This window comes from Lactuca virosa, chromosome 6, assembly GCF_052849685.1.
Source record: "Lactuca virosa cultivar CGN04683 chromosome 6, Lactuca_virosa_CGN04683_v6, whole genome shotgun sequence".
Classification (NCBI taxonomy): domain Eukaryota; kingdom Viridiplantae; phylum Streptophyta; class Magnoliopsida; order Asterales; family Asteraceae; genus Lactuca; species Lactuca virosa.
Genome location: NC_136431.1, coordinates 61,023,730 through 61,030,442, shown reverse-complemented (window position 1 = coordinate 61,030,442; position 6,713 = coordinate 61,023,730). Strand labels below are relative to the sequence as shown.

Below are 6,713 nucleotides of genomic sequence, written 5' to 3'. Positions count from 1 at the left end.
TAATCCGGGTTTGGGTCCATCGGGTCCGGGTAAACCGGGTCTATAAACCAGAACCACTTTTAGGGCCGTAACCGGTTTTTGTGAAACGTTTAAAGATGCATATCTCATTTGTTTTAACTCCGATTGACATGAGGTTTTTTTTTTCAAAGTGTAATTTAGAGTTTGTACATGATTTTAGACTATAAACTTGCCATTTTGAATTTTATATTCATTGACTTACAGTCCCCCAAAGTCGAGATATCAAAGTTGAAAGTTTTTAGTTTTCAGTTTTTTTGTATTCTGTGAAAGTTTTAAAACATGCATATATATTTCGTTTGAAGTCGGATTGACATGTGGCTTTTTCCAACTTGTAGTTTAGAGTTTGTAGATGAGTTTAGACTATAATTTTGTCATTTTTGGTTTAATATTCAATGATTTACAGTCCCCCGAAGTCGGGATATCAAAACTGTAAATTTTAACCTTTTCAGCTATTTGTTTTTGTACTTTGTATTCTGTGAAAATGTTAAAACATGCATATCTCATTCGTTTAAAGTCGGATTGACATGAGGCCTTTTCCAGAGTGTATTTTAGAGTTTATACATGATTTTAGACTATAATTTTGTCAATTTTGGTTTCATATTCAATGAGTTACAGTCCCCCAAATTCGGGATATCAATATGAAAATTTTCAAAGTTCAACCCACTAAGTAGTAAGTAATTACCAAAAAATTCCGGTTTTTCCGGTTCTAAACCCACTTTATCTGGTTCCAGCCTACCCACTTTGATGTTTTCGGGTTTTTCGGTTCTAGACCCACTTTACCCGGTACCGTACCTGGAACCGAACCGGAACTGGTTCCTATATACCGGTCCGGTTTCTGGTCTACAAAATCCCTTTAACCGGTCTCGGGTTTTCCGAGTCCGGGTCCATCCAGTCCGGGTTTGGACCCACTTTCATCCATAGGCGGTAGTGGGATGGCAGCAAGGTGGTTGCCACTCGTTTCTTCCTTCTTCTGGGCAGTTACCGATGAGGGGAAGGAGGGGGAAGTGTGGGGTGGGGGTATTTTGATTAAGAGAGGGAGGTATAAGGGTGGTTTGAGGTGGTAGTTTTATGGTGGTGGAAGGTTGGTGTTGTGGTGGTGTTTTTCCAACTCAAGAAGAAGAATGGAGAGAGTATGGATTGAGAGAAGAAGGCTGATGTTTTTGGTGTGGAAAGTGAGAGCTCAAGGCCCACTGCTTCTTAAGTTCACTCACAAGCCCTTGAGGTCATGCTTCACCACATACTTTGTACTCATTGGAAAGGAGTGCACACCATAGGAAGGGTGAGAGGAAAGAAAGAAGAAGAAAGAAAAACATGGGAGAGAATAAGAAAGATTAGATTTTTGAGCAAAATAGGTCTTGGTGGGTTCCACAAGGTGTCATACTCTCTTAAATGGTCTAAAAACATCTTATTTTGGTGTATCGGGATCCCGATGTTGAGAAATTTTTCCGAAACTCTATTAAATAGAGTTTACTTCAAGGATTCCAAAAACACAAACAAATTAATTTTTCGAGTTAAGGAACTCCGGGAAATTGCGTTTAAAGTTTCGCGTCTAAATAGCACGTAACGCTCGGTTTTTCGATTTCTGCAATTATTATCGCTAAAAATAGTTTGAGTATGAAATTAAATATTAGGCTATATCCTGAGTTCAAAACGCTCTCGGAATTTCCATCGGAGGTGTGTAAGTGCCTCAACGGATCGATTCGGTTTTACGTAATTAAAGAAAACTAATGTTTTACTGTTTGTTTTCTTAAAACTGTCATATCTTTTGCATACGAGCTCAATTTTTGGACATTCTTTATATTTTCGGAAACAGTGGAACATGTACTATAAGGTTTTAATGTTTGCTTTGCTCAAAATTGCTTAATACGAAATTTCAGTTTTTCAGACGCATTAACCGGTGTTGCAGTTTGAGCTGTTTGATTCGTTTAACAGTTTACACATTTGGAAGTATGGTATCGTTTGATATCTTATAATATTTGAAATGAACTCATTTATTTCACATTAGATGCACTAAAACTGAATGAGTTAAATTTCAAAAAGATTTACTGAAATTTAATCGTTCGCAGTCTATGACCTAAATTTCGGGATGTCACACAGGCGTATTAAGCAAATAAAATTTTCATTGCTGATTGCACTAATAATATAGCACAGGGAAGCAATGTCGAATCCTCAGGGACACAACCTAATGGTCAATGCCTTTTTGCATCAGACACATTCTAGTCAATAAAACAGAAATTATAAGGGGGGGGGGGTTTAATTAAACTAAAAACTAAAAATTGCAATCAGTTCGGATCTGGTTATTCAGAATGTGTTCTATCTAAACTAGTACTGAGAAAAACTAACAGGCTCTAGTATAATCTCATTACCTAAATTAGTTAACCAAAACAAGCTCTTTAAAATAACCCTAACTTTTTACTGTTCTATCAAACAAGCTCTTAATTAAAGTAGAAAAGCAACTTTATGATCTGTGTAAAATTCCCAACAATACCCAATACTTCTCATAAGCTCGAAATCTTAAAGATATGACTTTTACAGTTTATATCAGAGTTAAATCCCAACACAGAACCAATCTGATACTTGTTACTTATTACCAATTGACAAGAAAAATTACAGATTCTATTAACTGATTAACTGGAATGATAAAACCCTAGCTAGGTGATCAAACTAATAAGAATTAAAAATCAAACGTTCATTAAGCTCAAAACTGAAAAATCAAGATAGAAACACAAAAAGAAAACTAGATCTGAAAACTAATCACATGAAAAGTACTAGTCTATGCATAACTGAACACTAGGGTTTTAGCCAGACATGGCTAAAAACAAATCTAAACTAATAAAAAGAAACATTAACCAAATAATCGTCTAAACTAAACAAATGAGATGAATCGCAACCTTCAGATCCTCAGGAATCGCTGAAAGATATCAGAAATCGCCTTCAAAAATGTTTTTCGTCGCCTGGAATCGTCTAACCTTCTAATCTGATAATGAGGGTTGTATTTATATGCAAGACGGAAGCTTATAGAGAAAGAAACCAAAAAATGTGATCGTAGTTTTCAGATATGCGATCGCAGAAAATAACATTTTTTCCATATTTACCCCTAAAAGATGTAAGAGGATATGTTTGACGTTTCTGGAACTGTGGGACAAAAATGCGATCGCAGAAAGACAATATGTGATCGTAGTTTTTTGAATTTCTTCCAGGATTGTGTTTGAATGAAGTACGAAGCCATATTTGAAGTTTCTGGAGTTGTGGGATAAAAATGCGATCGCAGAAAGGCATTATGCGATCGCAGATTTGGTCTTTTCTTCTCAGATAGCCTCCAGATGACTTATTTCAACCCTGGGGAACTTCGTGACATTTATGCGATCGCAGAAAAGAGAATTGCGATCGCATATCTGAGTTTCTGGCTCGTTTCGGACACGATTCTTCAGTTTAAGCACTCCTTGTTATTCCTTAGCATCCTTCTTCAGTTTCAGCTCCATTTAAGCTCCAAACATGCATTCATCTGCTCCCAAAGTACTGGTCCACTCGATCTATCATAAAACGACGCAAAAACGCTAGCAGTACGAAAATTCTGATAAAAGACATGAGCTGAACATTATTTAAACAAATGACGTGCAAATGTACAAAATATGTTGCTAAATGCTAATAAAAACTACCCTAAATATACATAAAATGACATCTATCACCCTACATGCACTCTATACCCGTTTCTATGATCTTTATATCCAGGTGAAAGTGGGAACATACTCTACAAATCTGTCAAGTCATTTCTTACCGACTTAATACATGTTTCTAAACGTATACCCAATACATACACTTTATATACGTACATGCTCTGATACATGTTTCTAAACGTATACCCCATACCTATACTCTACATTTTTTCTATGATCTTTATATCAACACGAATGTGAGAACATACTCTATAAATCTGTTCAGTCATTTTTCACTGACTTAATACGGGTCTTAATCTATTAAGTCACAAAGTTGGCCCAAAAACATAATATTTCCCATTTACCCTTTTGATCAAAATGCATCTTCTCGTGCATTTCTTCTCTTAAACTTACTTATCTTGACCATTTTCATGAAGTCACAACTTCATAAATCTTATAATTTCTCATAAATGACCATTTTGCCCTTTTGGTCAATAGCTGACTAAAAGTCATCTCTCTATAAATTTTAGGTTCTTACAATGATACCCCATCTGCAATGACATTTGTATGGTTTATAAGTACATTGTCATTATCAAGTGTCCAATTTAGTACAAATTACAATTACCGTTATTTATAAGTACATTGCCTTTATGTTTGTCCAATTTAGTGCACGCAATTAAACATTGCAAGAATTGTATGTATATAGCCATTATCAAACATGTTGAAATGCATTACCATTAGAATTAGTTCACCAAATTACATGAGTAAATTTCCACCATTAACAGTTTACATATCAATATACGACCATTACAATTATACCATGATAAAAAAATGTAGTTTGGTCAACATTAATTACTACCCAACTTAGCAAAACATCAAAACTACCAACTAACCACACTAACCAAAACACCAATTTAGACCATTCACCCAAAAGCACCCAACTAAATGCATGACGAGACAGAGGAAATAATGGTTAATTTAGGGCTTCATAATACAACAATAGTGTGTTTTGGTATCGATACAAAAATGAACAGTTCATGAGTTTTCTGCTACAACACTAATTACGAAACAAATCAGTGTTTCCTTGTGAGAAAAAAGAAAAAAAAAATCAATCATTCATCATCATTTATATCACAGTCAATGGTGAAGCAGATCGATCAAAGCTACCACGAATCACTCGTGCCTGAGTACTCCTCTTCTTCATCGGGCTCATTCCAACTCCGGATTTACCACCGGTTTTATTTCCATCGGCGAGAACTCTTGTGATTCCGGCGTAATTCAGAGACTCTGCAATTTCCATCGCCGTGAAACCCTTATTCGTTCTTGCTTCCACATCAGCACCTCTTTTCACTAACAACTCAAGCACATCAACATGCCCAGATTCCACAGCACAGTGTAAAGCAGTATACCCATCTTCATCTCTAGCATCAATATCAACGCCATTTTTAATCAAAACCCTAACCACATCAGTCCTTCCCATAAACGACGCCCGGTGTAAAACCGTCCATCCATTCTGATCTTCACCGGTAATGGCCACTCCACCTTTAAGAAGCTTATTAACGGTTCTAATATCACCTTTCGTTGCAGCCATACACAAGGTATCACCTAACCCGAGTACAGAAAACAGCCGTGTATGTCCATGCTCATTAGCAACATCATACGCTGTTTTCTTAAATCTATTTATAATATTCTTATTAGCTCCTTTTTGTAATAAAAGCTTCACCATGTTATCATCTCCAAGAGCTGCAGCTATATGTAACGGAGTCTCGTCTCCATTACCATTACATATATTAGTCTCTGCACCGCTAGTCAACAACAACCGTGCACAGTCTCGTCTCCGCCCCTCCACCGCCATGTGCAAAGCGGTATTCCCGTCTTTCGTCAGCTCATCGACATTAACACCTTTTGATAAAAGGAGCTTCAGAATGTCGATATGACCAGATCCAGCTGCTAGATGGATCGGGCCATATGTAGATGGCTCAACCCGCTCTATGACTGCTCTATGCGCCAACAAGAGCTCCACAATCAAACCTTCACCTGAGGTTACCGCAGCTTCAAGTGGGGTTGATCCTGAGTGAGCTCGAGCCATTATATCCGGCTCGAACTCGAGTAGGACTTGAACCAGGTCGGCTCGATGTTGAGAGATTGCTAAATGAAGTAAAGTCTGACCTTCGGAGTCAACAGAATCTACCGTTTTCCAAGATGGGTCACTCTTTTCTAACACGTCTCTTATTTCATCTATAGATCCGTTGGTGATGAGTTTGGCGATCACCATTGATCCGACAAACATGATCTTGACTCCACTATCGACGAACACTTGCTTCTTTTTTGTAGTAAACCAGTCACTAGGGACTGAATCGTTAGAACTGTTCTTAACTCCGGCACCGGGAACCACCACGCTGTGCAAGAAGAACGGATCACCACAGTAAGGGTATGATTCCGGGAGTGTGGAATTTGGCGGGAGATCATAAATGATCTGCAGAGTGACAGTTGTCAGTGGATATATGATTCCAGACTGTGGACGGACGGTGTACCGGAGCTTATTCACCGGTTGTAGGCGGAAGGCCACTGGCATGGTGTACATGACGTTTCTTAAAGTGAGCTTACCGGTACACTTTTGGCCTTGTTCGACACGTATTACAACCACATTGGATGGCTCCAAAGTTATTAATCTGTCCATGATCTGTTTTCCTCGGTCGACAAGCCTCACCCGAGTCTTCTTCTCCGATGGGTCTTTTTTTTTTGAGGAAAAGAGAAACCGGTTAAGTAAAATGGTGTTGGAAGTTGAAGAAAATTGTTGGACTGTTGTATAAGTACAAGTGAGAGTTGAAAGAGTGCCGGCTGTTACGATGCGACGTCATAGCTTGGTGTGAGGAACAATGTTGACTTGTTCTATTTGGCGTCCAAAGTTGTATAACTTCAAGACACTCAATTTGTACGGGATCATATGTCAACTTATTTGACATAAGTTCAAATGCATAAAAATTATTAAAATATATTTTGAGTTAACCTCGAGCAAGTAACACAAAAATTACTGAT

General features: G+C 37.7%; 1 pseudogene; it reads right to left on the bottom strand.

The window, feature by feature from the left end:
• Positions 1 to 4,630: 4,630 nt before the first annotated feature.
• LOC145121078 (protein VAPYRIN pseudogene) lies at positions 4,631 to 6,476 on the bottom strand (annotated as a pseudogene).
• Positions 6,477 to 6,713: the final 237 nt, after the last annotated feature.